Source organism: Pelobates fuscus, chromosome 2 (assembly GCF_036172605.1).
Source record: "Pelobates fuscus isolate aPelFus1 chromosome 2, aPelFus1.pri, whole genome shotgun sequence".
Lineage (NCBI taxonomy): Eukaryota > Metazoa > Chordata > Amphibia > Anura > Pelobatidae > Pelobates > Pelobates fuscus.
Window position 1 is genome coordinate 38,938,829 of NC_086318.1, and position 18,364 is coordinate 38,957,192.

Below are 18,364 nucleotides of genomic sequence, written 5' to 3' on the forward strand. Positions count from 1 at the left end.
CTTATTGTAAGTCTATGGAATGCAACCCAGTCCATATACTTATTAATAACCCCGACAAGTTCCTAGATAAGTATGGAAATTTATTTGGGTTTCAGATATACGGGACGGGTTTAGATCCTGGGACATTATTGTTTATAGGAATAGAGACTGATACGGTATCCTCCCAGACTCATCAAGTATACCATTCCTTTTATGAAGAGATGAGTATAGATAATAAGATCCCCCATAACGCTAAAAACCTGTTCATTGACCTAGCTGAAAGTATTGCCGGTAGTCTTAATGTTACCAACTGCTATGTGTGTGGAGGTACTAACATGGGAGACCAATGGCCTTGGGAAGCAAAGGAGGTAATGTCCGGTTCTGAGGCAGTTGACCAACTAATATCTACACAAGCCGATTATCATTTGAGTGTTAGAGGTAAATCTGAGTGGAGATTAAAGACCTCCATCATAGGTTATGTTTGCATAGCAAGGAAAGGAATAATGTATAATACTTCTGTAGGAGAATTAACTTGTCTAGGGCAAAAAGCTTATGATGATGATACTAAAAATACAACTTGGTGGTCGGCTTCAAATGTCTCAGAACCATCTAACCCGTTTGCTAGATATGCCAGTTTAAAGGATGTGTGGTTTGATTTATCCATCACATCTACCTGGAGAGCCCCAGCAAATTTGTACTGGATCTGTGGTAAGAAAGCCTATTCGGAGTTGCCACAGGACTGGGAAGGGGCATGTGTGTTGGGTATGCTCAAACCATCCTTCTTCTTGTTACCGATTGAAACAGGTGAGACTTTAGGTGTTAAAGTGTATGATGTGAATCATAGGAAGAAAAGGGGACCCTTAGAGATAGGCACCTGGGAAGATAATGAATGGCCTCCCCAGCGTATCATAGATTATTATGGGCCAGCCACGTGGGCAGAAGATGGTACCTTTGGTTATAGAACCCCAATTTATATGCTCAACCGTATTATAAGATTACAGGCGGTGGTTGAGATTATTACTAATGAGACCTCACAAGCACTCAATCTTCTAGCGAAGCATAATACCAGGATGAGGACAGCAGTGTACCAAAATAGATTAGCCTTGGATTACCTTTTGGCAGTAGAGGGAGGTGTATGTGGGAAGTTTAACCTGAGCAATTGCTGTCTTCAAATAGATGACGAAGGGCAAGCAATAGCTGAGCTTACTAGCCATATGGTTAAACTAGTGCATGTGCCTACTCAGGTATGGAAAGGGTACAATCCAAGTAGTTGGTTTGGTAGCTGGTATGAGTGGTTTGGAGGGCTTAAGGCAGTGGTAGGTGGAGTCCTACTGATTTTACTGTTGTGTCTACTCCTACCGTGTCTTATACCCTTAGTAGTTAGGTCTGTGCAAAGCCTGATAGGAAGTATAGCAGAGAGGAAGGCTGCTGCACAGATAATGGCGATATATAAGTATAAGGCTCTAGATCAAGGAGAACCAATGCAGGAAGATGAGTGTTAAAAGATTCACATCATAAGATAAGTCTGGTCTGGTTCATGGTAACCTGAGGTATATGCAAACCAAGGTTAAGTGATGCCTCAAGTAATTGTGAAATATCAGAGGCATCAAAGGGGGGAATGTGATGTAATTCCAGTAAAATACAAGTTTAGCAGGCTAAGATTGCCACAAGGCATATGTATGTATATGTGTTTGTAGTATCAGTTAGTTAATTACACGTAGCTAAGATACTGTTATCACTGTACTGACCAGGTGCAGGAATGTAAGAACTGGAATTACGCGTCCCTCTCCTTTGTATCAGATGAGCCACGTGGTTAGACCGGATGGATGAGTTTAGACTCTATTTATTAAATAGGTTAAGGGTATGTGTGGGTGTAGTTAATTGTGGGAGGAGCTACAGTGCTATATAAGGAATGTACTCTATGTATTCAGTACTCAGACTTTGCTGTATTTTGGTGACGCTAGTCCCTCTGAGTCCCGATCGGTGATCCAATAAAGAATCTCTTCCTTCCTGAAGAAACCTGTGTCCATCTCTCTGTGCTTGGCTTCCGTCAGTTTCTCCGGTATCAATAAAAGCTGAATCAAAGGAAATGTGTTCAATTTCATCTCCCACCTAAGGTCTTGAAAAAAACACCTGACATTTTTTTTTGTTAATTATTAGTATTATTATGATCTTATAGCTGAAAAATCTACTTGCAAATTAATTTCCTGGACTTCTATACAATTACATAAACAAGAGTAATGAAGATGAAAAATATTCCCCTCAAGTTAAAAACAGGAGTTCCTGGCCACAGCTGCTAAAAGAGAAGCTACAATTTCAGAGTCCAACATTTTAACTATGTAAACATAGCCAGCCCTGTTAATATAATGAAGAGCTTGTAAACTTATATGAACGTAGAACAAACTACTAAAACATTGTACTCTTTTCATATACAGGTGATGTCAGTTGCAAAGATCTTTGTGAAATTTAGCAACTACAAAATTAATTGCAGTACCACTGATGAACTAGCCCCATCAGTGGTACACATGATAAGGGCTCTTTAACAAAATTCTAATCTCAGAAGACACACGATAAGGGCTCTTTAACAAAATTCTAATCTCTCAGTCTTTAGATTTGTTCAGTTGTTCATTGAGAATCATTATATCCTCTTTCACACATCAGAATGTTGAGCCTTTAATAGGACTATTTATGGTTGAGTATTTTTCCGTCCTGCTCAGACGTTGTCCGTGAAATGCAAGCATTCATTTTTCCTTCTCTTTGTTTTTATCTTCTTTGGCCAAGTTGAAGCCAAAGAGACATCTCTACCATGACAGTTAATATTCCATGCTTAGAGTTCAGATCCAAAAACAAAAACAAAAAACAGTTGAAGGAGATATGTTTGCAGAATTACATGAATGCTAATAATCTGTGCTTGAAAAATGTATTGTTTTTATGTACAACACGTGTTAACGTGATAGATTAAATAAATGAATTACATTGTATTGCATTATTAGTTTTTTTAACATGAAGGTCACAACCCCAATTTAGAAATTGCATTCTTTCTAAGTGGGGTCACTTAAGTTCATAAAGTTCTGAAGTGAAAAACTCAGCTTTAACCCTGTTATTACTACAACACCTTTTGGTGTCACCATATTCAAATGATTAATAGGTTTCACTTTTCCAAGGGTACGATGGGAAAAAATACACTTAGCACAGTCCTAAGATAAATAAGCAGGAAAGAACAGTCTAAACTTCACTTTTGTTAGTAATTATAGGGTATTGTGTCATTCACTCCAAAACATATTTAAAAGTTTATATTGTTTGAAGAGGGAATGGAATCATGGAGAGTAAAAAGGTATATAGATAATTGGAAATGCTTCCCATTAGTTAAAGGAACACTCCAATCACCATAACCACCACAACATGACGATAGTGATTATGGTGACAGGAGTGTTTTGGCATCCTCCAATTTAAGTAGTCAAACCATTTGCTAACGGTTCTGCTGGATGCCGTCCCTTACTTTCCTTTTGCGCTATGGTTAGCTGCTAGAAGCATTTTTAGCTCTTAAACTCTAAAAAAGCGAATGCAGGGCCAGTTCATTAATTAAGAATGGTAACTGGTCACTCTCATCAAAATGGCTATGGTGCCTGGAGTCCTCTGGTTCCAGAGCTATGGCTTTGAGGGGTCCCTTTGAGCTAGCACAGAGATGGTCAGTGTTCCAAGCTCTGCCCTGTGCCCCTATACCTGATCAAGGGAGCTTTATGTTTAGCACTTCCATCATGTGCATATCAATTAAAGAGCTCACTAATTCACAATCCCCCCCCCCCCCATTTCTGAATGAATCATAGCACCGTAATTAGTGTTAACAGAGCAACGTGAGGGAGCTTTTAAAGTGATCTGTACCCAATATTGGTGCAGACCATAATTCTCCCTAAAGGGGCTACCAGGGATCCTGCTCCCCAGCATGCCTCCATTGGATCCCCAGAGATCCAAAGAATGGCCCCCTCTGAACCATTAGAGATTACGCCCCCTACTGCCAAAAGGTAAGCAACAGGGGCATAAAAAAAGATAATCAAGCCTTAATAAGCCCTTATTGGGGATGACATGTTACTGGAGGGTTCTGAATAAAAATTGTTTCACATATTACCTAGTCTTATGTACAAATCCAAATCATATCCCTGCACATTTAATGAGTACCATCTTGTAATGCTTTTTACTACACACAGCTCTCAGCCAGCCTTGGGCTCCCCTATACACACACAACACTCCAATTCATCCCCAACACACTCATCCTCAGTCTAACTCCATATACAGCTCTCAGCACCTTCCACACAACACACAGCCACTACACATTCTCACACACAACACCCACGAAAAACCCATCATGAGCACACACAACACTCACAGAAACATCGACCAGGGCTCTAGATGCAAGCCCTAATCTGACATCCTGCCTACATCCCTGGGCAATCTTAATCTAGGTCTGCCTGGTGCTTTTACACTGTTCATTGTTAGATTGTTTTTATTAAGTTTGATACTGAATCGGTCCAACTTGAAAACAAATTGATCACTGATGAACCAAAATTCCACTTTGAACCACAACTGTCTGTATAGCTCAAACAATGGCTTCATTGAAAAGGCCCATAGCCCAGCGTACATCATTTGTACATTATTCGAACATCAAACTTGCACAAAACAGTTTAACATACGGGGTGATTCTATAACTGTGGAGATAAGAAAGGATGCCTTTCCATGCGATGATGTGATGATAACAGCTTATAGTGAAAAATAAGTCAATTACATTATAAATACCACGTACTGGCAGCTAGTATCTCTTACACATATCTTTTTAAAACAGTTGCCTTATAATCTAGTTATAACATCATTTTCCAATATTTGAGGACAAGCAGAAAGTCTTTCCATATCTCACTGGTTTAGTCAGTTTGTGTGATGGTTCACACAACAGATTGCACAAAACCCAGGAAAGGATATTATTGACATAGAAGCCTGGTCTTATTGCAGTCTCATAGTTTAAAGAATAGGTAAGGACAGTTATAAGCTGACACTCTCTTTGCCAATGAATTCCATCAAAATATGGACAAAAATGATAGATACTGAAATGTTTTGACTTGTAGCAATTAGATAGCACTCGGGAACACCTGGAACTATACCAACATCAGGGCACTATTTAAAAAGCCTTTTTAGATTAAATATTTAATACATCAACAAATATAAATATTTAATATATCAACAAATAGTTCCTATGATGAATGGGGGGAGGGGGTTGCAATTAACCCACTTACCTGAGGTACATTTAAATTGTGGCAGGCTTGGGAAGTGTATGGTCATATGCTGTAGCTAAATTCCAATTGTTTTCGCCTAAGTCTATTTTTAAGTACTTTAATAATTCTGTGGATGTTAAATATTGCAATATTTCTATCTATCTTTCTGTCTATCTGTCTGTCAGCCTATCTATCTGTCTACAAGTCAAGTTACCAAAACGATAAAAAAATACATATACTATAAAATGGTCATAGATACATAATGAACACAAATATTGAGGTCCCTCCTTTCTTGAGCTAGCTTGAGATTGTGGGCGATAGAGCCAGAATGTGAAAGGGAAGCACTTTAAGGATTGATTAACTGGGAAATGGGATTTTACGGGGTCAGCCAGTGACCAGTATCTACATTTTAGGTTGTAGTTGGTAAATAGTAGACAGTTCTTAGTATATAGCTTACTCGGTACTTTGGATCATGCTCTGTTTCTACATGGCTTTTATTAAAATGATGATGTTGCTAATCGAGTAACAGCAGATCTGGACAGCCTCAGCTGGAAACCATAGAGTGGACATTTAGGTGACTAGGCAGCCCTCTGGCATTTATTGGCTTTGGTTTAATAGTTGCAGTGCAAGTCAAATCCCCAGAGCAATGCATTTACATTCCTCATTAAAGTAAGTAAAAGTGGAAGTGGGGCAATAAATTAGCAGCCATTGTCCCTCTTAAAGAAAAATAATATAGTCTTAAACTCTTAACACTATCCATGCCAGAGGCTCCTTCGATGTTCTAGTCTGGCAAATAATTGGTGGTTAAACAATGCTTTATTTCTTTTTGTAGGGTTTTTTTTTTTTTTTAACAGACATTTGGGTAGATGTTCTCATTTCCTTGTCTCGTCCTCCCAGACCAAGCAGCCACTGTCTGACTACAGAGTCTTTGTCCCATAGCCAGCAGCAAGCCTTCAGGCAACATTCAGAGTTCTAATAACTATCCCCTTTATCAATGACAGCAATGATTAGCTCTCACAGCTGCTCATGGTGATGCATTTGTAACACAATTTGGGCAGCATGGCCCCATTTAGTTGTATTTAACATACTACAGGGGCTCACTGTTTGATCTCCAAGTGATATAATTGATTGGGCATAATCAAGATGCTTGAGATATATATATATATTTATTTATTGATAGCGTATGGTCTTTCCGATTGTTTATCTGTTTGAGGAAAAATTAAATAAATTACATATACACTTTATACAGATTATTTATTAGTCTAACTAATAAAAAATGGAAGTACTAAGATGCCCTGTAAAAAGTTGTACCTTACAGGTTTTTTTAATTCTGGGTATTATTGCTTATGAATGTTAATATAATCTTTATCATTTTATGAAAAGTAAACAAAACGTATACGTTATTGGTAAAAAAAAAATGTAGCGGATTTGGCTACGATAAAGTTGGTGACAGAGTGACATCATACTGTGTTATTGATACGATATTGCAGAGAATGACTTGACATTGTGCACCTAGTGATCCACTATCAATCAATCAATCAACCAATCTATCAATCTTAGGACTGCACTGGGACATATATGTCATGGCCTGCCCCAAATTGATGGTCAAATTCACTCCTTCAGCTTTTCCATAATGGCAGATTAACTGAAAGGACCAATAAAGTCACTCAGGCTACTAAATCCCAATGAAGGGGCAATGGTCTTGTCATTTTGACACTGCAATGTAAAACATTAAAGTTTAAGGCTAAACACACTTCTAGAGGCGCTTCAGCTGCTGTTACATGACCTAGCAGCTCACAGGAAAGTATTGGATTCATTGCTCTTCTGTGAGATGCATTGGATGCATGTGGCACTCAATGCACATGTGCATCTATTGCCAGTGCTCCTCTTAGAGGAGTTTTTGATTGGACCAAAGATGAGGAAGCCATGCCTCATCGATGACATGGTGGGAGGCAGAGAGGAGAGTAACAAGCTTTTTTATAGGTTTTTACATCAGAAACTAAGGGGCCCTGAATCTAACTAAGTAAAAGGGTGTTAAAATGTTAGAAATGCAGGTTTGTGTTCCTAATGCGATAGTGTTCCTTGAAGTAAAGAAACAAACCAGAATTATTTATAATGCTGGAGTGTTGTAAATTTTGAAGGATCCCCTTTCCTGTAGAAATAGAGTTTATCTACCTCTAATTCAACAGTAGTAGGATCCTTCACCACAGCTCTGCTCTCACTCATAGAGAAGCATTGGGAGGCAAAGCGCATGCACCAGCAGTGCCTTTCAAAGAGAAGCATTGAATCTAGTGTTTCTCTACGAGAAATATTGCTTTCAAATGTGTGCTGGGGTACAAGGCAATCAGGAAAATTACCCTCCAGGCTATCAATCAAAATGTGAACATTTCTCTCGAAAGAGAGAGTAAGAAAGAGGGGACACACTTTTAATGCACTTTATCAAGAGTTTTGAAGTGTTCCTTTAATAATAGAAGCCATGAATAGCAGCTTTGATGCAAGAATGAGTGACTGCCATCTAATTTGCTCATATAGGTACATGAATACCAGAGTGCTGCCCTAAAATGGAAACAAGTGTGGATGTGTTTGTTTATAGGTCTGTCTGTATGAGTGTGTGTGTGCGCATGTGTGTGTGCGTCCGTGCGTGCATGCGCACGAGCTTCAGGAGTTGAAATTAAGGCAAACAATCTTGTGGAACAAAATTTACAACCAGATATAAGAGGTAACCAACATGGAAGTATGAGATATCTGTCAGACCATCTGTCATTTAGTCTTGCCGCAGTGAGGTCTTTCAACCCACCAGGATATCATTATTTTTCTATAATACACAGTTATGTATCCTTTATATGTCCTTTTACTAAACTTTTGGAAATGTCAAGTTCAAACTTTCATTTAGTGTACCACATCATAAAGTGATGGCCAAATACACAGTCTATGAATAGATTTGTACACATTGATCCTCTCTCTCATGGTAAAATATTTAGACTGATTATTTGATTGACCTACCTGGACAGACGTTTTGGAAAATGCTACCAACTTGTGTTTATTACAGTTTACACCTATCAATTATATATCAACTTTCCCCTAAAGACTAAAACCACCCAACTGGAACCTGAAATTTTTTATTCATCATACATTAGGAGGACACTTAAAACAGAGATGGCTATTTTGTGGTGCATGTTGATGATTAGAAACTTAATTTGTGGTTGTTTGTAGTAAGTAGAACAACGTCTAGTTATATGTTATAATTCACAGTGTATCATATTAGATTGTAAGCTCATTTGGAAAGAGCCCTCTTTACCTACTGTTCCAATATGTCAAACGTGTTTGGTCAAAATTAATTGTTTGTCTTGTTTTACATATTGTAGAGCGGTGTGGAATATCTTGGCATTACATAAATAGTTGTAAATGCAATTGTAATTTTGTAAGAATTAGTGAACCTTTCCTTGAGAATATTACTTTATACCAGTGCCACCATTTTACCTGGAGAAATTTTACCACCGAGTGGATTAAATCTTTTCCAACCATTAAAATGGAGCTTTTTAAACTGTTTCCTTCAGCATCAAAATATTGGCTCTCAGAATATTACACTTTTTACCCATTGTGAGTACAGTGTCCCGTCCCGTCAGATAACACACCCTTTTACCCAGCATCAAAGGCATAGCCCTGAGAACATTACTTCTCTTTAATCAGCATCGGCAAAGTGTCCTTGAGAATATTACATCTCCCTATCCTCCATCATAACAGTACCTCTGAGAATATTACACCTTTTTAATCAGCATGAAGAAAGTGTCCTTGAGAATATTAATTCTCTTTATCCAGCATCATATCCGTGCTCGGAGATCATTATACCATTTTATTCAACATCAAAACAGTACTCATATAATCCCTTAATGAACCAAAGACTAGCAAATCTCAGTAAAACCTCCTTTCATTATAATACATTATTTCTAAAACACATGCAACACAAGAGATACACACTTTATTTAGATGTCAGAAGTCTCTAAATGTTTTTAATCATTTATTTTTGCCACTTCTACTAATGAGATGGCTCTGTGATTAGTGCTCCAGGAACAGTATATCTCAGGATTGCAGTTTTGATTCCAGATGAGGTCCACTCAGGCTTTGATCTGCATATGTTTGAAAAATTAAGTACCACTGAGTAAAAAAAATATATATATATTTACTCCAGGACATAAATAAAGCTAAATGTATTACAGGTAGGCCTCATTTTACGACTTACCTATTTAACGATGACTCAGACTTACGACCAGCTCTCTAGCGCAGGTATTCAAGGAATTCCCCATGTTAGAGAGCGGGTCTATGTTCGGGGAATTTTCCCCAAACATAGATTAGAGGGATTCCCTGCTCTGGTGCGTTTGTCTATGTTCTGGGAAATTTCCCTGAACATAGACCTGCATTGGTGCGCATGCTCTGTAGCGCATCCTCAATTACAGACCAATTTGTTTTACGAGAGAGTCGTAAGAATGGAATCTGGTCGGTAAGTGAGGAGAGCCTGTGATATTATATAGATGTGTGATATTATATCTGATTTAGTCAACTAAAGCAGTAGGAGATTGAACTTATAAGTAACCATAACTACTACACAGCATGACGTGGTTATCGTGCCAGGAGTCCCCTGGCTCCACATTATCTTCTAGTGCTAAGCTGTTTTCATACAGTTTAACACAGAAATAGTGTAGGGTTTTGCTGTGTTTTCTCCACATTCAATTATCTTTAATGTATTGATGCTTTCTGCAGCATAATTGTCCTTTAGTCACCTGTACCCTTTTAAACAAAACTTTTTTGATTGAAAGGTAAGCAGTGTAGCTCATCTAATGACCTGTGACCTGCGCTGTTGACTTCACTCCGCACAATCACTGAGCTCTTATTATTGCATACTAATATATATATTTCAAAGGGGATAGACTCCAGGAAGACCCCCATTAGCAGTGGGGCAGAGTTAGGTCAACAATTCGCCTCACACAGATATGTCATTGGCTAAACAGAATGCATACTCAGAGGATGTCTAATAATGATATTGCTTTGTGAAAATCGGAGCACGCCTAAGAGGGGGAGAGCTACACTGCAGAGAGCTACAAAACTTTCTTATTTCTTCTTATTTTAGCAAAACTAAGGAGATTTGAATTTGGAGAAAAATGCAACATGATGTACAAAATTAGAAACCAACCTGCTCATTATTATACCCATCTCTCATATAATCCTGCCCTCTCTGCCTCCCCATATTACATTTTGTTGCAAATTTTTCCAACCCTAACCTCTGTGCAGCCCTCCATCCCTCCATCCCTCCATCTGCTCTTTGATTGGTAGGTGGGTGGGCTGTAGAGGTAAAATGACCTGTCACTGTGTGGTGTAACGTTCACTGCTTCTCCTAGAGAAGCACTGCATTTAATGCTTCTCTATCAGAAGAAGTTGGGTGGTGGATAATGGTGCTCACCACTCATTCTACATGCGGCACATTTGATTGGAAATTGGAGAGAGTTCAGTGACACAGTGGGCTGATGGACAGGGATTGAAAAGGATTGGACTTGCCTGGCTTCAAGGTATGTTTTACCTTTAATTAACAGAGTTTTAGCAAACAGTAACAGGGTCAAGTGACAAGTGGACAATAGTTTATTTTAAGCAAAATTAACTAAAGATGAAAAAATGGATGAAATAACTATTTGTTGGAGTGTATAATGTGTATTTAAGTAACATTTCTTTTCAGTTGTTAAGATAATTTACCCACAATCTATCAGTAAAAAGAATCCTACATATGGGCAAAGTGAAGGCACCATAGACAGAGGAAAATGGCAGTGCCCAGATATTGAGATCCTGCACGAGAAAAAATATATAATAAACGTGAATTGACATATGGCAAGGGGAGGGTATGACTACTAAGAATCAAGCGGCATAAAGAAAGATGAAAAAAGTGCCACATAAAAATAAATATAACATATTCACTTTATTAAGACATTTTTTCTTAGCATGACATTTTCAAAGAAAGTAAGTTTACAAATACACTCTTAAATGTGTCGTTCAATCCACTCGGTCAGAATGATCTAAACAAAACAATACAGAAAGAATAAATCTGCCAAATTAAGAGAAATTAAGTATGTTTACAAAAAACACAACAAACTATGTTGAGTCATTACAAAGCACAGGCCAGTAATTACTCTCTAATGTCTTGGGATTCATGGACAGGATGATGTAAAAAAAACATTCCAGATAATGTCCGTTTTAATATATTTTCTGATCTGTTTTGTACGGGATATATCTGTTTGTTATTGTGCTGTTAGTGTTCAGTCGATCTAATGCAAAATCGAGAAGGATGCATATAATGAATGCCACTAATCTTGGATCTTTCGAATTAACCCTATGTTTATGAAATATATAACAAACTTAGTTGAATTATTATGACGCTTAGGCCAGTAATTTCACTCTCGTGTCCAGGGATTTGAAGACAGGAGAATGTAAAAAACCTTCCAGATAAAGTCCATTTAAATATATTTTCTGATGTATTTGTATGGGATATATCTGTTAGAGTGCTGTCAGTGGTTTGTTGATCTAAAGCATAATCATTAGGAAGGATACATGTAATGCATGCCAATAATGTTGTATTGTGTGCAATAACCATTTGAAGTTTATATGGTAAGTAAGGGATACACAAACATAAAATGTAGTAAAAAGTTCTAAAAATAAAAAAACTGGAATATATTTGGTACTTAATGAATATGTGGGAGCAGTATAATAGTTACATTGCAAGTTATCTCTCCCACACCAAGCAACCACTTTATTATTGAGTTATTTTTGCTAAAGAAAAAAAAATCATACTTATAAAATTATAAATTGTATTTATTTTGCTGATTTGGTAATCCATTGTAGAAATGTTCGTGGATATGAAATATTACAATATATAGCACCTTCATTTCTATTCGAGACTTCATGGAAGTTCTTTTATGTCTGCTATAAGGTCCACTTTCGAGCCCTGGTTACAAGACTACTTCTTACAAAAAAAACCACAAACTACCATAAACAACCCATCTGAAGCATGGAAAGGACAATCCTATACTCAAGAAATCCTTCCTTGACTTAAACATCCTACATATTCCTTGACATTTCCACGTGGGTTTATACTATAATGGCCATCGCAGTGTGACCAAAATGTATTTTTTTATTAAATTGACATAGGAGTTTTAAAGGTACAGGGGTGTATTTGTTCTAAGCTTGAAAAACAATTCTGCTTCCCAGTTCAGCCACCCATTTATTTAATAGTGCCGCTCCGTGTGTATGTGATGGATTATAGATTGACACACACACTGTATAATACAGGAAATGTAAATAATTATATTATCATCATATTTTGTGAGACAAGCAGCAGTGAGGATCACTGAAATCCATAAAATTAGCTGGTTGCAACTTCGAAAACCATTCTACATAGGTCCCTTGAATTGGTGGGTCTTGCTTGTATTTGATGAGACATCTGAATTTGCAAGAAATACATTTCGGGTTAGGATTACAGTTACTTCTAGGGTTAGGATTAGAGGGACATAAAATATAGTTAAGGTTAGGATTGGGGAGACTGGGTGAGGATTAACTTTAGCCCCTTTAATTAAGTTCTAAGAGCATAATGTGCATTTGTTGACAGTCACTTTACATATTCTCTAGCGAGTTGCAGTATTCTGGTGGGTTTTTAAATCTGAAGAACTCTAAACAGCAACATTAAAAAAAACTGCAACAGCAACAATACGAGACTTTTATCCTTTTAATTTTTTATCTTGTTCCCTAAAATGCATTTCACAGGTTTACATTCCCTTCTGATTCACATTTCCTACAGCCAGGCAGGGTATTTTCTGCCTTTAGCCAGTGGTTTTTAAATCAGTCCTCAGGGACTTTCAGTGAACCAGGATCTAGGATTTTGTTTTTAGAAAATGTTTTATCAGAAAGAATACATTGAGATTTCTTAAATTTTTCAAGTATGTCCTGGGGCGCACAAACAATACAATACTGCTACAAGTTTACATACACTACACAAATAATTAAACATTAGCAGCAACTATAGGTATGTTTTGATTGCAGATACCCAGAGGCAGGTCTTTTCAGAGATTTTAGATTGTTACAGCAGAAGATTCAGTGGTACCTGGAAGACTATTTTACAATGACAGTGGTCTGTCGAAACCTCTACAGACCTCTTCAACTCTATTTCTTGTTCTGATGGTGTAGCTGTAGGGTGATGGACTTTTGTGTGTTCTGCTATAGAGTTGGGCTGTCAATGTGGGTTCTAGGAAGTACGGGGAACTGTAAAGAGAATACAGTTTAGGTACCATTATTGTTTTGCAGAGGTGAGGTTATCAATTCTGCAATAATGGGTACATATGGATTCTTGAAATGAATCAGCTTAGCCTTAAACAAATTTTTTAGGTAATTTTAGATATAGTATTGATACATACGATATATATATATATATACATGTGCCTCACTGTTGATAACTTATATTAACATTTGTTAAATAACTCATTTTCGTATCCATATGAATCAGATAAGCCACGTTTCCAAATACAGCAGCGATTTTATGTTTGATGCTAGTTATATTGAAGTGGCAATGCCACTTGAGGGATATTTGCAGTTTTTGCTAATGTTCTTCAAGTTGGCATATGTGGAGGTGGTCACACATTATAGACTACCTGGTATTTGACCCTCTGCCTGTTTTCGCATTTCTGAACCTGTGCTGCCCAACCTGACCTTTGGCTATCGCTGCTTATTTTCATTATCTGTACTCCGTTTTAATGAATTTATCCAGCTACCTGGTGAATTTTGGACTGCTTATGATAAACATTACACATATTTACTTTAAGCCGTCCTTCCAAAGTGCCATCATCTTCTTGCAGCTATATTTTAGGGGGATCCTGGCAACTTCATCTGCCAGGGGTCATCATCACTCTTGTACTCTTGTGCATGCAGGTGAGTACAAAATAGAGTGTATGAAGTCTCTTGTGAAATAATTCCAATACAGTCAAAAACAGCTTTTCATAAAGATTCTATCTTCATGGAAAGCTTAAAAATGGCAGAGTGGCTTAAAGTGAGTTCTCACTACAGGTCAATATATCTTTAAGTAATGCATAAAGCTTACACTATAAATGACTTTTTTATCATTAACTCGAGAATAATTCATTTATTTGCTCCAAAATACTACAGTTTGTTTGTATGTAAGAAGTTATTTGGTGGGAGAGACAGATCCACCATCTAATGCCATGCTAAAGATTGTTGTGATTGTGAATAAGGCTGTGTGATACAAAGTAAATACAAATACAAAAAGAGAAGTCCTGCGCTCACTCCCATCACTTGTTACAATGCTGCCGCCCATCCCATGTGTTCCCTATTAAGGGTTAATAAGTATATAGGAGTGTATATAAAAATACCCCTCTCTGTCTCATTAGAGATATCTTTGCCAGAAGCTCAAGGAAGCAGGCTGAAGGGTCAGTGTTAGGACCCTCTTAGGGGGGTCTGCCTTGACGTTGGCAGGCGGGCATTCCCTCCAATGGCCATTGGAGCAACTAAATGACCTTCATTTGTCTAAATATACATAGGGATTAAGGAGAGAGCGCAGGTAACATTTTTCCTTTGGTTTTTACTATATGTATTAGCTGATGTGTACTGTAGTCATTGCTGCCGGCCCAGTAGTGATGGGAGTGAGCGCAGGACTTCTCTTTTTGTATTAATTCAGTTTGCTGCTAAAGATGCCTGCAAACTCAACAAGCAAACTACACACACTCCTAAGAGGATTCCTTACTCATTAATTTAAAAACGTACCTCTAAATATATACCTCTAGCAGTTTTCCCTTTTCCTTTTTCTGGGATGTAATCTGCCTTCTCTATAATCCTGTTTGACCAAGAGGTGACTGAGATATTTCAGCCAACAAATTGTCAGGAGGGGGCTGTGGCCCAAGAATCAAGTCAACTAGAAAAACATATTACCGGGCCTTAGAATGGTCGGATTTAACGTAGAAAGAATAGTCAGAAACAAACCAAAGTTAGGGACACAGACAGGAGCATAAACGAAAAGACAATGGGTCAGGGATACCAGAAATACGGATAGTCAGAATAAGCCAAGATAAAAAAAAACCTGGAATAATAATACCAAACGCGCTCTCAGATAACCAAAGAAGTCGAAACTACGACAGAGGAAAGAAGAAATAAAGAAATGGGCTTATATAGCTCTTCCCTATCATTCATTAGTGGACAGGGATCACCTGACTCCGAAACGTGCGTGTGTGCTCTTTGTGTGGCCGCACACACACGAATGCGTGACCTCTAACCCTGCTGTAGGCAGGGCTATATCTTATGCTGCTTTAACAGAGGCCGGCGTCCATTGGAACGCCGTGCTCGCTGGGGATTTGTCAGGATTACAGAATGATCCAGCACGTAGAATTGTGTAAAACAAAGGACTGATAAGTAACGTATACCGGACCTTAGAATGGCTGGACTAACGTACCAAATAATAGTCAGGAATAGCCGAGGTCAAGGGAAACAGAAAGAGACACAACGATAAGGAAAAGCCAGGAGTCAGGGATGCCAAAAAACAGGGAAGTCAAAAACAATGCCAAAGTCAAATAACCAGAATTACCAGAATCAATAACGCGCTCTCGATCAACCACAAGGGAAACCACAACAGGGCACTGAGCAGGATGAGAACTGGGCCTAAATACCCCTCCTCTAGGGGCTAACCGGCCTTTGACCCCAAAAGCAGTTACCAGGATCCCATTTGCATAATTGCTGCTCAGCATTAACCCTTCTGTGAACTTGGTTGCTGCTTGGCACATTTTTTCCTGTGTGGACAGTAAATGCCATTAACCACATTTTTATAAGCGGATAAATACGTTACAGGATTGACGCGCCGGCGGACCTAGCCGTGATCCGCCGCAACTTAGGTACGTTTAGTTTCGTGTTTAAGTGACCGCACCGATCGGGTGTGCCCACGTCGTGTCGCGGGCCAGGGGCCATGACACAAATGTTCTAATGTCCTCCCTTTCACTAGAGCTGATGGGATTCTCTGTACGTGAATGGTAGTCTCCTATTCATTTCAACATATACAAAGAGTGTTAGGAACTTTTTTAAAAAGGAGTATGAATATCATGAAGATAAAAACATAATAAATAAGAACAGAACAGAAATAATAGTGCAAGAGGACATACAGATTACTCAGAAATGTACATAGTTCCATTGATCATCCCTAGGGAGCAAGTACGTGTACTAAGTGTGGGGCACTCGAGAAAGGAAAAATTAAGTAGAGAAAACGAGAGAAAATGAGAAAAATCAAATACTTTTTTTTAAGTGATGTGATTTATGTAAATACTTTTTAAGTAGTTTAAGACAGTTATTTGAAATAGCATGGTGCCATTTATGATATAAACCTAATTTGTAGGAAGTATATTCAAACTTCTGCTAGCAATTACATATCCAAAGTCTGCTACTATGTTCACCAAAAAAGATAAAAATGTTAGAATAGGTAATTTTAACTTTAATTTTGTTTATGATATACTTTTAGAGCACAAAGGTTAACGCATGATAGAAAAAATGAATACAATTATTAAAAAAAAAATATAGATTTTTTTTTTACCCTTTAATAATGTTAGCATTTTGTCACTTGCATTCAATTTTCAAGGACATGGGTCAAAATGCCACTGTTACCACGGAAGAACATCTGCTGCTAACAGGATATTATGATTCCAGAAAAAGATATTTGATCTAATGATATGCACTGCCGTGTTTTAACCTGTTACGGACTAGTTTGAAATGCTGGGAACAAACAGTACTGCAGTTACAATATGCAAAGGCAAACAAATACGAAAACAAACAAACAAAAAATAAAATACAGCCATGCATTCTCTCTATATAACCCTCAAGATCTACCATGGTATGCTTAGTCTCTTATAAATCGGTAGAAAATGAACTAATTTATTAGTAAAATCGCATCAGCGGCAGTAATTTCATGTTACTGATTTACATGTAATAGTATTACGTTTCCATCCTCCATATCAACACAGTGTGGCCATCGTCCCATGATGAATGAGCAGTCTAAGCAGAGATGATAGTTTGATTGTTTTCACAGCAAAAGGATCAGCATTTTAATTTCTTGCCTCTGTGTTTATTGCTTATTTGGCCCTTTGCTCAGCTTGTAAAAACTTGGCTAAATGGAAATGAATAAATGTAATTACTGTGGTTGACAGTGGTAATCTGTGTGGGTTTTTCATATTGGCTTTGCAAGTGTTAATCTAATCACTTGAGAGTATATGTCACTGCACAAATGCATTGACACAAAGCAGGGTTCTAAGCTGGAACAGAATGTATAAGCCTATTGTACACTCTCTTAAAGTGGACCTGTCAAATATATAAAAAAAAAAGCTTTGTATTAATCCACCAAGCAATGCGGACTATGTATTGTGTTGATGGTTTTAATGTATTTGATGTATATTCTTTGAACCATCACATCACTGCGGAAAAAAAATAATATATCTTATCTTGAGCAAGGTTATGAACCATTGAATAGCACTGCAAAAACTATAAAAAAAATAAAACTAAAATATATCTTGTCTGGAACATTTTTTGAACTGTTTTAAGCGAACACCTGTGGGTTTTATGGTCATTTATTATCACCAGAGCTCCAAAATTAAATTTCCTCTTTCCTGTTTAGTGCAAAGATTTGAGCTAATCGGCTTAACAACTCTAAGTTACGATCGGCTTCTGGCATGTGCAAAAAAGCCATGTATTTTTTAAACAGTAACTGTCTCTAAGAGTTTAACATTAGTGATACAATTCCAACATGGCCACCTCCACAGGTGAAATACTGATTATTTCACATAAAGTGATTGTTGCCTGAATAGAAGGAATGTTAATATGTTGGTAATAATGTGATTATTATTATTATTATTATTATTATTATTATTTATAGAGTGCCACCAAACTCTGCAGCACTGTACAAAGGATGGACGAACAGACATGTAGTTGTAACCAGACAAGTTGGACGCACAGGAACAGAGTGGTTGAGGGCCCTGCTCAATTAGCTTACATGCTAGAGGGAGTGGGGTAAAGTGACACAAAAGGTAAGGGTAGTATTAGATAAGTAGATT